Source organism: Bombina bombina, chromosome 1 (genome assembly GCF_027579735.1).
Source record: "Bombina bombina isolate aBomBom1 chromosome 1, aBomBom1.pri, whole genome shotgun sequence".
Classification (NCBI taxonomy): domain Eukaryota; kingdom Metazoa; phylum Chordata; class Amphibia; order Anura; family Bombinatoridae; genus Bombina; species Bombina bombina.
In genome coordinates this window covers 601,411,541-601,432,636 of record NC_069499.1, presented here as the reverse complement: position 1 = coordinate 601,432,636, position 21,096 = coordinate 601,411,541, and the positions used below count along the sequence as shown (strand labels likewise).

The 21,096-nt window shown below is 37.9% G+C and overlaps 1 protein-coding gene across 1 annotated transcript in view; it reads right to left on the bottom strand.

Moving 5' to 3' along the window:
- The window catches only part of LOC128645725 (gamma-aminobutyric acid receptor subunit beta-4-like), a 102,935-nt gene that overhangs the window by 71,223 nt on the left and 10,616 nt on the right, over nt 1-21,096 (bottom strand).

The window sequence follows — 21,096 nt, the reverse complement described above, 5'->3', positions numbered from 1 at the left end:
ATTTGCAAAGCTCGGGGCGAACCTGGTACCCATGGCCGTCCCCTTGACCTGTAGAAAAAATCTATCTTGAAAAATAAAATAATTGTGCTTGAGGATGTATTCTATTCCTTCCAATATAAATTCTTTTTGGATGTCTGGCATATATAGGTCCTTTTCCAAAAAGATGGAAACTGCATTAATACCCATGTTATGGCAAATGTTAGAATAAAGGGAGCCAACATCACAAGTGATCCAAATTAGATCATCGTTAGTAGAAATGTTTTTAAGTTGATATAGTAAATGTGTGCTATCTCTGATATAGGAGGGTAAAGTAACAACATATTTTTGTAAAAATTGATCTAAATAAAAAGATAAATTGTATGTGAGGTTACCAATGCCTGCTATAATGGGGCGTCCAGGTGGATTAACTTGATCTTTGTGGATTTTGGGCAGGTGGTAATAGTGTGCCACACTAGGATTTGTGACTTTGAGAAATTCTTTCTCTTCTTTATTTAGAATACCTGTGGATATGCCCTTTTGTATTAGTGTACTGTACCCTTTTAGGAAAATACTTGTTGGATTGAAAGAGATTTCCCTATAATATTCAGTGTCTGTTAAAATTCTATTGGCCTCTTTGAGATAATCTCCTAGATCTTGTAGGACAATACCACCGCCCTTATCTGCATCCTTGATTATCAGATTTTTATTGTTGGCTAGCATACGTAAAGCTGTTTGTTCGCTTTTGTGTAAATGGTACTGTTTTTTGTGATCTTTTGAAAGTTTTTCAAGATCCTCAATGACTGATCTTTGATATAATTCTATATAGTGGTTTGTTGAAAAAGATGGTGTAAATTGGGATTTTACCTTAATATCTGTATGAATATAATCATCAAATAAATGGGTAGTTAGGCTTTCTGTTTCTGCAAATATGACCTTCATATTCTTATTAGGGGTCATATTATTGACTAGTATAGTCTGTGTATTTTCAGGTTGTATATATTTTTGTTGTTTTAGTTTCTTTTGTGTGGATGTTAATAAATTTACAAGGAAACTATCCTTGCAGAAATTCTTTGCACAAAAGAAACTAAAACAACAAAAATATATACAACCTGAAAATACACAGACTATACTAGTCAATAATATGACCCCTAATAAGAATATGAAGGTCATATTTGCAGAAACAGAAAGCCTAACTACCCATTTATTTGATGATTATATTCATACAGATATTAAGGTAAAATCCCAATTTACACCATCTTTTTCAACAAACCACTATATAGAATTATATCAAAGATCAGTCATTGAGGATCTTGAAAAACTTTCAAAAGATCACAAAAAACAGTACCATTTACACAAAAGCGAACAAACAGCTTTACGTATGCTAGCCAACAATAAAAATCTGATAATCAAGGATGCAGATAAGGGCGGTGGTATTGTCCTACAAGATCTAGGAGATTATCTCAAAGAGGCCAATAGAATTTTAACAGACACTGAATATTATAGGGAAATCTCTTTCAATCCAACAAGTATTTTCCTAAAAGGGTACAGTACACTAATACAAAAGGGCATATCCACAGGTATTCTAAATAAAGAAGAGAAAGAATTTCTCAAAGTCACAAATCCTAGTGTGGCACACTATTACCACCTGCCCAAAATCCACAAAGATCAAGTTAATCCACCTGGACGCCCCATTATAGCAGGCATTGGTAACCTCACATACAATTTATCTTTTTATTTAGATCAATTTTTACAAAAATATGTTGTTACTTTACCCTCCTATATCAGAGATAGCACACATTTACTATATCAACTTAAAAACATTTCTACTAACGATGATCTAATTTGGATCACTTGTGATGTTGGCTCCCTTTATTCTAACATTTGCCATAACATGGGTATTAATGCAGTTTCCATCTTTTTGGAAAAGGACCTATATATGCCAGACATCCAAAAAGAATTTATATTGGAAGGAATAGAATACATCCTCAAGCACAATTATTTTATTTTTCAAGATAGATTTTTTCTACAGGTCAAGGGGACGGCCATGGGTACCAGGTTCGCCCCGAGCTTTGCAAATTTGTTTATGGGAATCTTTGAAGACCGATATATTTATTCCTCAAGCTTTTGGGCGAACCTGGTATACTATGGCCGCTATATAGATGACCTGATTTTTATTTTAAGAGGGAGCCACGAGCTAGCTAACACACTAATAGAACATTTAAATCAGAATCAGATGGGTTTAACCTTCACAGCTAATATACAAAAATCTTCAATAGAATTCTTGGATCTATTACTAAGTTGGGATAATCAAGGTAACATCATTTCTCAGACTTTTTTCAAAAAAGTCGATAGCAACAGCTATCTAGACTTCTCTAGTAACCACCATATAGGGTGGAAAAGAAACATCCCATACAGCCAATTTAAGAGAATACGCAGGAATTGCTCCAATTTAGAATCTTTTGACATTCAAAGCAAGGTTCTTTACCAACGCTTTGTAGACAAAGGTTATCCTATAGATCTACTAAATCAATGTCTTAAAAAAGCACGCAATCTAGATAGAGAATTAATCTTTGAAAAAGTCCAAAATAGCACCAACAATCAAACCAAAAAGAAATCCACAAACAACGTTGTTTGTGAACCACTTTTCATTACACAATACAATAACAACCACTACAAAATTCGAAACATACTACATAAACATTGGAACATTATCCAAAAGGATCCTTTCCTTAAAGATATAGTCGGTGAAAAACCCAAAATTGTATATAGACGAGCTCCCACTTTAAGGAATCAATTAGCCCCCAGTAAAAGAGTAAAACATTGCCAATTTCGGTCCAATAAACAAACCAAAACTTTAAACTTTTTAGCTTCCCATGGATCATTTAAATGTGGCAAAAGAGGTTGCAACATGTGCAAATTTACAATTTCACAAAAATCTTTTAAATCCAATATTACTGGTTTAACTTATCAAATCACACATCGTCTCAATTGCGAATCTAAATATATAGTGTATCTCCTTAATTGTATTTGTGGCGTCCAGTATGTAGGGCGCACTATTAGAAATCTCCGTACCCGTTGGGGTGAACATCATCGAAATTGTAAAAATTGTAAAAAAACTAAAACCAACCATAGTGTCCCCAACCATTGTGAAACGATACACGACGGGAGTTCAGATATCTATAAAATTATCCCTATTGATCATGTACCACCTTCCACAGATTATGATCGTCTGATTAAACTCAGGCAATTAGAAACATATTGGATACACAAACTCAAAACCTTGTATCCATTAGGCTTAAACGCCAATGTAGATTTGGCAGCCTTCACATAAATTATCACTTTTATACAGGTTACATTTATATCTAATATGAGATTTAGCTTTTAGGGTCTAGTACATCATATTTTCTTATATTTTTTGATATACATTAACAAACACTACCATATGTTGATACCACTACATTATATCTCTCTTATTTCTTTTTCTCTTCTTTGTCAGTCTTCAATAATATATTGCATTAATGCAATTTAGACACATATAGAATATGTTATGTTTCCATACACTTATATTTATGTGTATATGCCCATGATGAGCATGTCCACATAGTTGTGTATATGTATGCACTTGTCTATCCGGTTCTAAACCTAATAGTCCAAGCACCTATATAGTTTCATATTATATTATATTTTACATACCTGATTTATATTATTTTCTACGATACACTATTTTGCACATTTCATTTTTTTGAATGTTTGATTATTCATCAATACATACACCTACAATTGTTTATATACATTCTGGATACACTTTTTAGTCTATTTGGTTGTTGTATATGATTGGAAACAATTAATAACATAATTCCCAAATATATTTCCGCCCCAATATATAACATAAACTTTCAAGATAGCTTTACCAATTTCTTGTTCGCCTAACATACAAAAGGTCCCAAGTTCGAGTCCAGTGGAGTCCCAAATATATATATACATATTATTAATCACATAATTCCTAACATATTTCTGCTCCAATATATAACATAAAAATAGCCCTTCAAGATAGCCTTATCAATTTCATGCTCGCTTAACATACAGAAGGTCCCAAGTTCAAGTCCAGTGGAGCCATAAAATAAAATATATATATACATATATATTTTTTACAATTTTTATATGTCACTTATTTATAGTAAGCATTTGTCACGAACATTTCTTTTTTAGTTTTATATTTATAAGAAAATTCCTTTTAGTTTGGTTTTAAAAATTAGAGTCATTTATTAAAAAGACCAAATAAGATTATCTTCTAGACATTGTGAGACATGTAGATCAATTTATATATTTTGTATCAATACTAATCCTTTTTGCAAGAAATTCAAACAAGACATAAAGGTATCCTTTTGATTTTTCCATTGCCTAGCACACATTAGGTCCTGGGTTCGAATCCAACCAGGAGATGAGATATACATATACACACATGTTAATATATGTCCAGTTTACTATGAGATATTTTATTTTTTTCCAGATATATTTGGTAATTGCGAATAGGGTTTTTTATATACTTTTTATTTAAGTGTTATCTGTGTGGTCACAATTGTTCAAACCAATTTATACAATGTATCAAAAGTTAAATGTTTTTGCAATTGCAACATTGTTAATAGAGTTGACCTTTTGTTTCAATTCCGGGTCACTGTGGGTTTAAATAGATCTCTATTGTTAACTATGATTATGCCTGATGAAACGGTCTGGAATAGACTGAGAAACGCGTTGCAAAATAAATACTGTTTGTTTTATACCACGACCCGGTATTTTTGCTTCTTTCCACGATCCACTTGTTTTTGAAACAGGACTTTTACCACGGAACCTTTCATACACTGACACTGTCGTTTTTGGAGAAAAGTCTCGGTGGCGTGAGTGCAGCAGGAGAACACCTATCAGCTTGCAGCTCACCTGGTCCGGCCATTGGCCCTGAAAAACGTGGGTGCTACTTTCTAGACGCCTATCTGGATTCCACAGGTCCTCTGGGTGAGACCTCCAGCGTACTGACTGCTGGAATTTGAATGTCAGCCTGCTTTATCGCACCTTATTCATTTAAGGTGCCACTTTCCTTGTGAGTAGTTTTTTGCACATCACTTTTATATTTGTTGTTTGAACGATTCACACTATGTTGGCGCCCCTTGTTTATCTTCCATTTTTCCAATATTGTTTTAGTTATTGTTAATATAAGTGTTTAATAAATATAATAGGATACAAAATTTGAAAATGATAGGAGACGCATGATTTCATTGACATATGTGCCATTATTCCTCTTACTGTTTATGAACGAATATATCCTACATTGAACTTCCTTAGAGACTGTATAACTGCCTGATGTAACAAAATATTTCTCATGTATTTGTATAATTTCTCCTACTGTTGATGTGGAGAACATAAGTCTCTGTTATTTGTATACTTGCATGTGCTTCTTCTATCCAATAAAAAGAATTTAAAAGGGGGGGCGGAGCCAACTATCATAGAGGACAGACGTGTTTCAGGAGAGCTCCTGAAACTGGGGCACTAAAGCCTTTATATATGCTGTTTTAAAAATCTTTATATTCTATCTATTAAGCCTATGCGATGGAGGAATCAACCATATACTTTGCCTCTATCCTGAGGGGCCTTCTCGACAAAGCTGATACTCATTTTTGCAGCTTAAGATCCGAAATTGAGGAGCTACGCGGCCAAGATGGCGTTGCTCGCTTATCCAGATATGACACCCACGTGGCGGGCCGATTAGAAAATTTGCTACCTACACAATACCCCTCTGAGCCAACACAAGCAATGCAGCCCAGATGGGATTTGACTACAAGAATAACTAGCAATACAAGCCACGACCTGACACCAACAAGCTCAGCCGTTCCGGTCCATGTAATGACCGATGTACCGAAACTAGAGAATTTCCTCCAGATCACAGATATGCAGCGCTTACTAAGACTGCCTCTGAGCCCCAAGCCGCACCTTCCAACTACTGAAGAGCGGTACCTACCGCTAAACTTGTCGACGGCTTTGGGGACAACAGTCGAGCCTCCGGGAGGGAGGCGGAGAATCCACGGTCTCTCTATATCGTCCTTTGCGGTCTCTCCTTCAGGAGGGAGCTGCAAAGAAGTCTCAGAGTGGGACGCGGGAGGCCCTCCCGTAAAGCCTTACAACACAGCGGCTGTTATTTTGAGCAACGATTCTGTTCCTGAAGATACTTTGGCCGATGGACTGCCAATACTGAATATTGGGGAGGCGTGTTGTATCTCCCTGAAAGGTAATTTCTGGATGCACTATCTGACTGGCTTTGGTGGACTTGGGCTGCAACCGACTAGTGGGATTTGCACATCATGCGGGCTAGTGCCGCAACCTGACCGCAGCGGTCTCATAAGATGGCTCTGGGACACAGGACAGTCGGCATATATTGAATGGGACACACAAACTGAGGCTGGTTGATTAGCCTGGGTTCCCTAACACCTAGACCTCTCCTTGAGCAGTAGATCATTTTTTTTTTTGTCGACCGGATACCATGATGGTCACTGCTGAGTTGTAATACCAGTTTGAGGGTCTATGAACCTTAACTTTAAACTACCTTCTTTGTCAGAGCTCCATATTGTGTGGCCCCCCCTGATCCACGGGTCATCTGTAAATATATTACTAGTGGACATTTCTGTGAGAACATTACAGTTGCCTTAGTTTGGCTATTTAACTGAATTTCAATGTTACATAGTATAATTACCTACAGCTATTAAATGTGGTAGTCTAAGTTTAGCTCTCAGGAATAAGATTCAAACACATACCACCTATTATCTGCTGATAATTCCTATACTGTATGCATGAACTGTTCTTACACCAGATATCTGTTTTATGTACTCTCAATAGCCTGCTACATGCTCCTCTAAATATAGATACCCTAGTAGTCTCATATATACTCAATATCGCAAAGCAAACTATCTTACTACTATGCCATTAAGATGAACACTGGTTCCTACATTTGTTTATACATCAGATCTCATTAACTTATCTTGTAAAATGAAAAAGACACTAGACACTGAATATCTGTTATACCAATGAGAGGCTTGTTCTTATATTTTACCTCCCTCCATTTTTTTTTCTTGTGACGCACTGTATAAAATATCCCTCTTGCTTACAGGCAGTGACACCACTTCCCACCACTTAGCACATAGCTCTTAGCGCCATCACACCCTTGTTACTGAGACATGTATCTTACTGCAAGCTACACAGTATAATTTGAATTTTCTATTATCAGTTTTTATGATATACCTAAGTATGCTGTTAGTTTCTAGTTGCAATATAGATGCAAACCATTATATCATTCTATTATGAACTACACCCTTGCCTGCATACTGATATCTAACATATAGGTACAGTTTATATATAGCAATAAAAGTAGCGTAATCCCTCTAGTTCCTGGGTATAAAGTGAGTTCAGCAACAAGCTGAATAGAAAGCCCTCTAGTATATAGATACGACTTGTGCAATGTAACATATACAATTCAAGGCCTTTAGTTTGCAGAGGCAGTGTGTATTGTGTGACAGATCCAGTATGGTGCACTCTAATATATAAATACAGCTGAAATGTAGCATCGAGCTCTATATCAGAATATTAATACATAGATACAGCGTGTGTGCAGAAATATAGCTAATACAGTTCCTCTGGTATTAATATTTGTGTTATCGGACATTCAGGCAGGTATGCAGATCACGCTATTTATCTATAATCTTTAGCTCCTGCTATATATATGTGCTGTGACAAGGGCTCAGCGGTACTGATACGATTGTTAATGGTTATAATATGTATTCTCTGTATCCCTCGTTAACGTATTTACATTATGTGCTTTATTTTCCTTTCATTAAGGTGAGACCACTTTAATCCTTCACAGGAGGTTGCTGATTTAATACCCTAACACATATATTGCTTTGAGTTTAAGGTTATACAAAGCCCCCATATGGTGAGCCAAGTTATTTCCATAATTCGATACAGAGTAACTGGCAAGGCCCCTTACCTCCCATAGTTGAGCTCTGGTTTTACCTTGGTCGTATATTCTACGCATTTATCATTACTTTCTCATTATATAAGCATAACACTATATTTTGATAATTACTTGCTCTGATGAAGCCATGCCCATCCCAGTAGTCATGTAAATAACGGGTCCCCCCTGTGAAGCTCACCCTCATACCCATCTTATAAGTCTTTTCATACCTGCTCTCCTGTTCTCTTTGGCTCCGCTCCCCCCATTCCCCTCCCCACTCCACTTTGAGCGGCTCTTGCCCGCTGCGTCCCCTTATCCCCCTCCCCGCTAATTTGGTCCATAAGTGGCCAAACATAAGCCAATCCATGTTTATCCTTCTTTTACTAGTTTATATAACGCTATAAATGCTTTTCATGATAATGTGGAGAATATACTTTATCTTCCCCCTCCCTTTCCCCCATAAAACCAACCCTTCCTTGCTTTTATATTTTCTTAATTAATATTTTATGGTGTATTTATTTATCATAAGGTGGGGTCACTTCTAGTCTATATATCATATAAAAAATAAAAAATGAAGTCTCAATCTAGGTGGTCCAAACTCTTTCCTAATACCTTTAATACACGGGATTTATAAGCCTCTTCTATCTAGATCTAGATTTACTGCCTAGTAAACCTCCATGCTCCTTTATAACACTAACCAGCTAGCACTTCTCCATTCTTTTACCATTCTCCATGGAGTACTACTCTTTAAATCTTTGAATGTATACAATCTTGGCATAACTTGTATTGTTTACCTGGCAAGATCATGGTATTAGTTCTATACTATTCTCTTTTGTTACCATTGTTGGACGTTTCATTATTGTTATATTTGTTTATGACTTCAATAAAAACCTATTTATAAAAAAAAAAAAGAATTTAAAAAAAAAAATACAGAAAATAATAAACAAAATATAGAAATGTAAACTAATTAGGCCTAATCTAATAGCCCTATTAAAATAAAAAATCCCCCCCCAATAAAAAAACCCTAGCCTAAACTAAACTACCAATAGCCCTTAAAAGGGCCTTTTGCAGGGCATTGCCCCAAAGTAATCAGCTCTTTTACCTGTAAAAAAAAATACAGACAACCCCCCCAACAGTAAAACCCACCACCCACACAACCAACCCCCCAAATAAAATACTAGCAAAAAAAAAAATAAGCTCCCCATTGCCCTGAAAAGGGCATTTGGATGGGCATTGCCCTTAAAAGGGCAGTTAGCTCTTTTGCCGCCCAAACCCTAATCTAAAACATAAACCCACCCAATACACCCTTAAAAAAACCTAACACTAACCCCCTGAAGATTGACTTACCGGGAGACGTCTTCATCCAAGCCGGGCGAAGTGGTCCTCCAGACGGGCAGAAGTCTTCATCCAAGCCGGGCAGAAGTGGTCCTCCAGACGGGCAGAAGTCTTCATCCAGATGGCATCTTCTATCTTCATCCATCCAGCACGGAGCTGGTCCATCTTCAAGACATCCGATGTGGAGCATCCTCTTCATCCAACGACTAAAACAGAATGAAGGTACCTTTAAGTGACGTCATCCAAGATGGCATCCCTTAGATTCCAATTGGCTGATAGAATTCTATCAGCCAATCGGAATTAAGGTAGAAAATATCTAGATTGATCTAGTGGTTATTATGGCATTTGTTCATCCTGCACTTTGCCTGTTTCCATGTATATATATACTACCTAAGACAGTCTGCTGGGTAATATTATAGTCCCTAGTCGTTTGTTACAAAGATTCATTACCAGTTTAGTGCACACTAATATAGGAGTCCTTAGACATAAGATGTAATGTTCTATTTTATATATGTATTTCTCAGTCCTGTATTCTTTATATACTGGTCCTCCTTATACTATAGACTAGGGAGCTGCACATTTTGCTCTTGACCCTGGGGTATAGGGCCCATGCTCCTGGGTCACTGCTAGAATGCTGAATATATCCACACAGATTTTACTACACTTTTACTGAGAACTACTGTATTTCCCCGTAACTATTTATATGTTTTGAGACAAAAACATACACTGCTGTTAAGTAGTAACTTAAGGAGGTTAGATATAGGGGTGTTTCCTTTTCTGCTTTTTGTCTATATTCTGTTGTGCTTTGGGTTTGTACAAACACTAGAATTCTCATTGGAGCGGTTCATGGTCACAGTGACTCTCTGTATTATGTATGTCATTGGAAATGTTATACTGTATCTTTTGCATTGTATGTTTCTATATGTCTTAGCCACTTGCTTTATGTCTGACCTACATAGCTAGTCAAGTTCTTCAACTCTGTTTACTGGTAGAGACTACACCCCTTAGCGTGTTTTAGCAAAGTAGCCTATCCCATTTTAAAGTCAAGAATACTCACCCCAACAAATACATTAGTTTTAATGATGACGCTAAGTCAGAGATACAGCTCCTTATATGATTCCATAACCCCTGCACATATATACTCTCCACTCTAGTTTTCCTCCTATTTACAGATATCTCCCCTCATCCTTTCCCACTCTTGAAAGAGAGTGGGTCATACCCCATATCCTTTTTCCGGCTTCGCCCAGTGGTGGCAATAACCCCTGAGGGGAGATATAACAGTTAGTCCTATTCCATTTCTTCATTAGCCAAGCTTCCTTCTGGTTTTTCTTTTTCTCTTTTTTTTTTTTTTTATTGGCTCCGCTCCCCCCATCCTCCCCCATCTTTCCCCTTTCCTTCCCCCTCCTTACACCAATTTCATTTATCCTTACAGCAGGAACACTATACATTACCACCCCAAATCCCCTCCCTAAATTATGTACCCCTATGAGCTTACCACGTAAGCGAAGGAAAATATATCCTGTAGAAAACTATTTACTTGTTTCACGTATGTCTATTTGTTTCTTCTCTTTATGTCCATTTCTCTTATGTCCAAGATAGCTACTTTTACCTCATTCTGATGGACGCATTTTCAAAATTATTTGGATCATATGATATACCATATTGAAATGCTATATATGTTTGTCACTATCTGAACTAGAAATGTGAGATTTATATTCTAGATCTGTCAAGAATACATGTGACCGTTAAAAATACTTACGTGGCTATTTCAAATCTGTGTTCAAAAGATTTGATTATTATCGATATTCTGGAAATTCTCATGTATTTTCACATATGAACAAGTTATGTTCTTACCTTTATTTGTTTTTTTTACTGATAATATATATATTATTGTTTATATTGGTTAATTGTATGACTTTGAAAATATTATATATATGTCTAGTGCTATATATTGTACCAAGCCCAAAAGTGGCTATAGTCCTAATTTACCTACCTCCGATGAGTCTATATACTATATCACGGTCCAAGAGTGGCCTACATTCTTCAGAGGAGGTATTTATCAGTATAAAATTTAGGATATCATTATCTTTGCCTATTACATTCTGAATCTATATTTACCGGATTATACACTGGTTTTTTTTTTATATATCGTGAATGATATCCCAATGTTTGTAATACTTCAGTGTTGGCATATTTTATACGCTGTATATGTTTATAATATCCTCAATAAAAATTTATTTAAAAAAAAAAAAAAAGGTAGAAAATATCCTATTGGCTGATGCAATCAGCCAATAGGATAAAAGTTCAATCCTATTGGCTGATCCAATTAGCCAATAGGATTGAGCTCACATTCTTTTGGCTGATTGGAACAGTAAATAGAATGCAAGCTCAATCCTATTGGCTGATTGGATCAGCCAATAGGACTGAACTTCAATCTTATTGGCTGATTGCATCAGCCAATAGGAGTTTTTCTACCTTAATTCCGATTGGCTGATAAAATTCTATCAGCCAATCGGAATCTAAGGGATGCCATCTTGGATGACATCACTTAAAGGTCGGATGACTTGAAGATGGACCCGCTCCGCGCTGGAAGGATGAAGATAGAAGATGCCGTCTGGATGAAGACTTCTGCCCGTCTGGAGGACCACTTCTGCCCAGCTTGGATGAAGACTTCTGCCCGTCTGGAGGACCACTTCGCCCGGCTTGGATGAAGATGTCTCCCAGTAAATCGATCTTCAGGGGGTTAGTGTTTTTTTAAGGGTGTATTGGGTGGGTTTTATTTCTTAGATTAGGGTTTGGGTGGCAAAAGAGCTAACTGCCCTTTTAAGGGCAATGCCCATCCAAATGCCCTTTTCAGGGCAATGGGGAGCTTAGGTTTTTTTTTAGCTAGCATTTTATTTGAGGGGTTGGTTGTGTTGGTTGTGGGTTTTACTGTTGGGGGGTTGTTTGTTTTTTTTTTTCCGGTAAAAGAGCTGATTACTTTGGGGCAATGCCCCGCAAAAGGTCCTTTTAAGGGCTATTGGTAGTTTAGGCTAGGGTTTTTTTTTATTTTGGGGGGGCTTTTTTATTTTAATAGGGCTTTTAGATTAGGTGTAATTCGTTTAAATTTCTGTAATTGTTTATTATTTTCTGTAATTGAGTGTTTTTTTTTTTGCACTTTAGCAAATTAAATTTAATTTAATTTAATTTAGGTAATTGTATTTAATTTATTTAATTTATTTAATTATAGTGTAGTGTTAGGTGTTAGTGTAACTTAGGTTAGGTTTAATTTTACAGGTAAATTTGTATTTATTTTAGCTAGGCAGTTATTAAATAGTTAATAACTATTTAATAACTATTCTACCTAGTTAAAATAAATACAAACCTGTCTGTAAAATAAAAATAAATCCTAAGCTAGCTACAATGTAACTATTAGTTATATTGTAGCTAGCTTAGGGTTTATTTTATATGTAAGTATTTAGTTTTAAATAGTAATAATTTAGTTAATGATAGGAATATTTATTTAGATTTATTTAAATGATATTTAAGTTAGGGGGTGTGAGGTTTAGGGTTAGACTTAGGTTTAGGGGTTAATAACTTTAATATAGTGGCGGCGACGTTGGGGGCGGCAGATTAGGGGTTAATAAATGTAGGTAGGTGGCGGCAATGTTAGGGACGGCAGATTAGGGATTAATACTATTGAACTAATGTTTGCAAGACCTCTTCTGCCCCGCTTGGATGAAGACTTCAGCCGGATCATGGACCTCTTCAGCCCCCCGCTTGGGCTTGGATCAGGACATCGGAGGAGCTCTTCTGGACCGATCGGTGAACCTGGTATGGTGAAGACAAGGTAGGATGATCTTCAGGGGCTTAGTGTTAGGTTTATTTAAGGGGGGTTTGGGTTAGATTAGGGGTATGTGGGTGGTGGGTTGTAATGTTGGGGGGCTTGGGTATTGTATGTTTTTTTTTACAGGCAAAAGAGCTGTATTTCTTGGGGCATGCCCCGCAAAGGGCCCTGTTCAGGGCTGTTAAGGTAAAAGAGCTTTGAACTTTAGTAATTTAGAATAGGGTAGGGCATTTTTTTATTTTGGGGGGCTTTGTTATTTTATTAGGGGGCTTAGAGTAGGTGTAATTAGTTTAAAATTGTTGTAATATTTTTCTTATGTTTGTAAATATTTTTTTATTTTTTGTAACTTAGTTCTTTTTTATTTTTTGTACTTTAGCTAGTTTATTTAATTGTATTTATTTGTAGCAATTGTATTTAATTAATTTATTGATAGTGTAGTGTTAGGTTAATTGTAGGTAATTGTAGGTATTTTATTTTATTTATTTATCGATAGTCTAGTGTTAGGTTTATTTGTAACTTAGGTTAGGATTTCTTTTACAGGTAAATTTGTAATTATTTTAACTATTTTAGCTATTAAATAGTTCTTAACTATTTAATAGCTATTGTACCTGGTTAAAATAAATACAAAGTTACCTGTAAAATAAATATAAATCCTAAAATAGCTATAATATAATTATAATTTATATTGTAGCTATATTAGGATTTATTTTACAGGTAAGTATTTAGCTTTAAATAGGAATAATTTATTTAATAAGAGTTAATTAATTTCGTTAGATTTAAATTATATTTAACTTAGGGGGGTGTTAGTGTTAGGGTTAGACTTAGCTTTAGGGGTTAATACATTTATTAGAATAGCGGTGAGCTCCAGTCGGCAGATTAGGGGTTAATGTTTGAAGTTAGGTGTCGGCGATGTTAGGGAGGGCAGATTAGGGGTTAATACTATTTATGATAGGGTTAGTGAGGCGGATTAGGGGTTAATAACTTTATTATAGTAGCGCTCAGGTCCGGTCGGCAGATTAGGGGTTAATAATTGTAGGCAGGTGGAGGCGACGTTGTGGGGGGCAGATTAGGGGTTAATAAATATAATATAGGGGTCGGCGATGTTAGGGCAGCAGATTAGGGGTACATAGGGATAATGTAAGTAGCGGCGGTTTACGGAGCGGCAGATTAGGGGTTAATAATAATATGCAGGGGTCAGTGATAGCGGGGGCGGCAGAATAGGGTTTAATAAGTGTAAGGTTAGGGGTGTTTAGACTCGGGGTACATGTTAGAGTGTTAACTGCAGACGTAGGAAGGGTTACCGCATAGCAAACAATGGGGCTGCGTTAAGAGCTGAACGCGGCTTTTTTGCAGGTGTTAGGTTTTTTTTCAGCTCAAACAGCCCCATTGTTTCCTATGGGGGAATCGTGCACGAGCACGTTTTTGAGGCTGGCCGCGTCCGTAAGCAACTCTGGTATCGAGAGTTGAAGCTGCGTTAAAAATGCTCTACGCTCCTTTTTTGGAGCCTAACGCAGCCTTTATGTGGACTCTCAATACCAGAGTTATTTTTATGGTGCGGCCAGAAAAAAGCCGGCGTTAGTTTTTCTGGTCATTACTGACAAAACTCCAAATCTAGCGGTTAGAGTTCTGCGGCCAAAAGGGGTGCGTTAGCTACACGTGTATTTTTCCCCCGCACCTTTTAAATACCGCTGGTATTTAGAGTTCACAGAAGGGCTGCGTTAGGCTCCAAAAAGGGAGCGTAGAGCATAATTTACCGCCACTGCAACTCTCAATACCAGCGGTGCTTACGGACGCGGCCAGCTTCAAAAACGTGCTCGTGCATGATTCCCCCATAGGAAACAATGGGGCAGTTTGGGCTGAAAAAAAACCTAACACCTGCAAAAAAGCAGCGTTCAGCTCCTAACGCAGCCCCATTGTTTCCTATGGGAAAACACTTCCTATGTCTGCACCTAACACCCTAACATGTACCCCGAGTCTAAACACCCCTAGCCTTACACTTATTAACCTTTAATCTGCCGCCCCCGCTATCGCTGACCCCTGCATATTATTTTTAACCCCTAATCTTCCGCTCCGTACACTGCCGCAACCTACGTTATCCCTATGTACCCCTAATCTACTGCCCCTAACAACGCCGACCCCTATATTATATTTATTAACCCCTAATCTGCCGCCCCCAACGTCGCCGCCACCTACCTACAATTATTAACCCCTAATCTGCCGGCCGGACCTTACCGCTACTCTAATAAATGTATTAACCCCTAAAGCTAAGTCTAACCCTAACCCTAACACCCCCCTAAATTAAATATAATTTTAATCTAACTAAATAAAATAATTCTTATTAAATAAATTAATCCTATTTAAAGCTAAATACTTACCTGTAAAATAAACCCTAATATAGCTACAATATAAATAATAATTATATTGTAGCTATTTTAGGATTAATATTTATTTTACGGGCAACTTTGTATTTATTTTAACCAGGTACAATAGCTATTAAATAGTTAATAACTATTTAATAGTTACCTAGTTACACTATCAATGAATAAATTAAATAAACTACCTACAATTACCTACAATTATATAAACTAAACTAAATTACAAAAAACCCCCACTAAATTACAAAAAAACCCACTAAATTACAAAAAATAAAAAAAGATTACAAGAATTTTAAACTAATTACACCTACTCTAAGCCCCCTAAAAAAATAACAAAGCCCCCCAAAATAAAAAAAATGCCCTACCCTATTCTAAAATAAAAATTGTAAAGCTCTTTTACCTTACCAGCCCTTAAAAGGGCCTTTTGCGGGGCATGCCCCAAAGAATTCTGCTCCCCCAACATGCGGGGCATGCCCCAAAGAATTCAATACCCCCCCAACATTACAACCCACCACCCACATACCCCTAATCTAACCCAAACCCCCCTTAACCCCTTAAGGACACGGCCATTTTTCAATTTCTTTCCCTGAAGGACCAGGGCTTTTTTTAAATTTCTGCAGTGTTTGTGTTTAGCTGTAATTTTCCTCTTACTCATTTACTGTACCCACACATATTATATACCGTTTTTCTCGCCATTAAATGGACTTTCTAAAGGTACCATTATTTTTATCATATCTTATCATTTACTTTAAAAAAATGATAAAATATGAGGAAAAAATGGAAAAAAACACACTTTTTCTAACTTTGACCCCCACAATCTGTTACACATCTACAACCACCAAAAAACACCCATGCTAAATAGTTTCTAAATTTTGTCCTGAGTTTAGAAATACCCAATGTTTACATGTTCTTTGCTTTTTTTGCAAGTTATAGGGCCATAAATACAAGTAGCACTTTGCTATTTCCAAACCACTTTTTTTTCAAAATTAGCGCTAGTTACATTGGAACACTGATATCTTTCAGGAATCCCTGAATATCCCTTTACATGTATATATTTTTTTTTAGAAGACATCCCAAAGTATTGATGTAGGCCCATTTTGGTATATTTCATGCCACCATTTCACCACCAAATGCGATCAAATAAAAAAAAATGTTCACTCTTTCCCAAATATTTTCACAAACTTTAGGTTCCTCACTGAAATTATTTACAAACAACTTGTGCAATTATGGCATAAATGGTTGTAAATGCTTCTCTGGGATCCCCTTTGTTCAGAAATAGCAGACATATATGACTTTGGCGTTGCTTTTTGGTAATTAGAAGGCCGCTAAATGCCACTGCGCATCACACGTGTATTATGCCCAGCAGTGAAGGGGTTAATTAGGGAGCATGTAGGGAGCGTCTAGGGTTAATTTTAGCTTTAGTGTAGTGTAGTAGACAACCCCAAGTATTGATCTAGGCCCATCTTGGTATATTTAATGCTACCATTTCACCGCTAAATGCGATTAAATAAAAAAAAACGTAAAATTTTTCACAATTTTAGGTTTCTCACTGAAATTATTTACAAACAACTTTTGCAAGCATGGCATAAATGATTGTAAATACTTCTCTGGGATCCCCTTTGTTCAGAAACAGCAGACATATATGGCTTTGGCGTTGCTTTTTGGTAATTATAAGACCGCTAAATGCCGCTGCGCACCACACGTGTATTATGCCCAGCAGTGCAGGGGTTAATTAGGTCATTTGTAGGGAGCGTGCAGGGTTAATTTTAGCTTTAGCGTAGAGATCAGCCTCCCACCTGACACATCCCACCCCCTGATCCCTCCCAAACAGCTCCCTTCCCTCCCCCACCCCACAATTGCCCCCGCCATCTTAAGTACTGGCAGAAAGTCTGCCAGTACTAAAATAAAAGGTGTATTTAAAAAATAAAAAAAAAAATTGTATAGCATATTTACATATGCAGCTGTGTAGGATCCCCCCTTAGCCCCCAACCTCCCTGATCCCCCCCAAACAGCTCTCTACCCTCCACCTCTAACTTACTGGGAGCCATCTTGGGTACTGGCAGCTGTCTGCCAGTACCCAGTTTGCAAATAAAAAATGTATTTTTTTTTAATTTTTTTTATTTATTTTCCTTTTTTCTGTAGTGTAGTGTAGCTTCCCCCCCCCACCAATCCCCCACCCGCTCCCAGATCCCTTAGATTAACTTTTATTAGGGATTTTATCCCCCCTTACTGCCACTTCTGTACAATGTCTTTTTCCGTAGTGAAGCGGTTCCCACCCGCTCCCTCCCCGTGCACGCCCGCCCGCCGCCCCCGTGCACGCGCGCGCTCCGGTGCGCACTCCCGACAACCCCGCCCGCGATCCCGCCCTCCTCTCTCTTCAGCCTTTCATCGATGGCCGCCCACCCGCCTCCCATGTCAGCTCCCACCCACCAACGATTGCGGCCATCGATGCCGGTGCAGAGAGGGCCACAGAGTGGCTCTCTCTGCATCGGATGGGGGAAAAATGTTATTGCAGGATGCCTCGATATCGAGGCATCACTGCAATAACTGTAAAGCGGCTGGAAGCGATCAGGATCGCTTCCAGCCGCTTTAATCCCCAAAGTCGTACAGGGTACGTCGCTGGTCTTTAAAGACCAGGTTGTGTGCGACGTACCCTGTACGACTCGTGTCGTTAAGGGGTTAAATAAACCTAACACTAAGCCCCTGAAGATCTCCCTACCTTGTCTTCATCACGCCGGGTATCACCGATCCGTCCAGAAGAGGGTCCAAAGTCTTCATCCTATCCGGCAAGAAGAGCTCCTCCAGAGGGTCCAAAGACTTCATCCTATCCGGGCAGAAGAGGAGATCCGGACCGGCAAACATCTTCATCCAGGTGGCATCTTCTATCTTCTTCCATCCGGCGCGGAGCGGGACCATCTTCAAGCAGCCGACACGGAGCCATCCTTCTTCACCGACGGACTAACGACGAATGAAGGTTCCTTTAAGGGACATCATCCAAGATGGCGTCCCTCGAATTCCGATTGGCTGATAGGATTATATCAGCCAATCCGAATTAAGGTAGGAAAAATCTGATTGGCTGATTGAATCAGCCAATCAGATTCAAGTTCAATCCGATTGGCTGATTGGATCAGAATCCTATCAGCCAATCGGAATTCGAGGGACGCCATCTTGGATGACGTCCCTTAAAGGAACCTTCATTCGTCGTTAGTCCGTCGGTGAAGAAGGATGGCTCCGCATCGGCTGCTTGAAGATGGTCCCGCTCCGCGCCGGATGGAAGAAGATAGAAGATGCCGCCTGGATGAAGATGTTTGCCGGTCCGGATCTCCTCTTCTGCCTGGATAGGATGAAGACTTTGGACCCTCTGGAGGAGCTCTTCTTGCTGGATAGGATGAAGACTTCGGACCCTCTTCTGGACGGATCGGTGATACCCGGCGTGGTGAAGACAAAGTAGGGAGATCTTCAGGGGCTTAGTGTTTATTTAAGGGGGGTTTGGGTTAGATTAGGGGTATGTGGGTGGTGGGTTGTAAATGTTGGGGGGGGTATTGTATGTTTTTTTTACAGGCAAAAGAGCAGAATTCTTTGGGGCATGCCCCGCAAAAGGCCCTTTTAAGGGCTGGTAAGGTAAAAGAGCTTTACAATTTTTATTTTAGAATAGGGTAGGGCATTTTTTTATTTTGGGGGGCTTTGTTATTTTTTTAGGGGGCTTAGAGTAGGTGTAATTAGTTTAAAATTCTTGTAATCTTTTTTTATTTTTTGTAATTTAGTGTTTGTTTGTTTTTGTAATTTAGTGTTTGTTTGTTTTTTGTAATTTAGTTTAGTTGATATAATTGTAGGTAATTGTAGGTAGTTTATTTAATTTATTTATTGATAGTGTAGTCTTAGGTTTAATTGTAACTTAGGTTAGGATTTATTTTACAGGTAATTTTGTAATTATTTTAACTAGGTAACTATTAAATAGTTATTAACTATTTAATAGCTATTGTACCTGGTTAAAATAAATATTAATCCTAAAATAGCTACAATATAATTATTATTTATATTGTAGCTATATTAGGGTTTATTTTACAGGTAAGTATTTAGCTTTAAATAGGATTAATTTATTTAATAAGATTTATTTTATTTCGTTAGATTAAAATTATATTTAATTTAGGGGGGTGTTAGGGTTATGGTTAGACTTAGCTTTAGGCGAGGTCCGGTCGGCAGATTAGGGGTTAATAATTGTAGTTAAGTAGCGGAGATGTTGGGGGGGCAGATTAGGGGTTAATAAATATTATGTAGGTGTCGGCGGTGTTAGGGGCAGCAGATTAGGGGTACATAGGGATAATGTAGGTGGTGGCGGTGTGCGGTCGGCAGGTTAGGGGTTAAAAAAAATTAATAGAGTGGCGGCGATGTGGGGGGACCTCAGTTTAGGGGTGTATAGGTAGTTTATGGGTGTTAGTGTACTTTAGAGCACAGTAGTTAAGAGCTTTATGAACCGGCGTTAGCTCTTAACTCCTGGCTTTTCTCTGCGGCTGGAGTCTTGTCGTTAGAGTTCTAACGCTCACTTCAGCCAAGACTCTAAATACCAGCGTTAGAAAGATCCCATTGAAAAAATAGGATACGCAATTGGCATAGGGGGATCTGCGGTATGGAAAAGTCGCGGCTGGAAAGTGAGCGTTAGACCCTTTCATGACTGACTCTAAATACCAGCGGGCAGTAAAAACCAGCGTTAGGACCCCCTAACGCTGGTTTTGACGGCTAACGCAGAACTCTAAATCTAGGTGAATGACTGTGGGAAATATAGCTGTGTCTGCACTTCCATGTTTAACATGAATTGGAAAGCACACAATATTCAGAATCAAATTACAGGAAAGGAGAACAAATAATTTATTTACCTATAGTGTGGTCAAAAATACAAGCCCCATTAAAAGACCAGCGGCGTACCCTGGTCATTAAGGGGTTAATTAAGGAGATTGACTCCTTGTTCCTTGAGAGATAGATTTATATTTAATTTTTATTTATTTTAACTTAAGCAATGGTAAGTCAGAAGGTCCAGAAGCCTTGTAGCATCCCATTAACAAAATATCCCACGGTCTAGTAAATACAAAAGTAATCATTAAAGGGACAATGTAGTCAGAAAACAAAATGCAATATTTTAAAAAAAGAATGACTTAATTAATATATTTGTAATATATATGAATTACATTTTTCTAAAGCTAAAGTAGAGTGAACTTGCCTGTGTTGTCATTTCCAGGTATGAACTGTACAGTACTATAGTATTGTTCCTTCCTCACATAGCTCACTATTTTCCTACACTCCCTAACCAGCTGTACTATAGTATTGTTCCTTCCTCACATAGCTCACTATTTTCCTACACTCCCTAACCAGCTGTACTATAGTATTGTTCCTTCCTCACATAGCTCACTATTTTCCTACACTCCTTAACCAGCTGTACTATAGTATTGTTCCTTCCTCACATAGCTCACTATTTTCCTACACTCCTTAACCAGCTGTACTATAGTATTGTTCCTTCCTCACATAGCTCACTATTTTCCTACACTCCCTAACCAGCTGTAGTACATGCATAGAGCCACCTACTGAGCTACCGT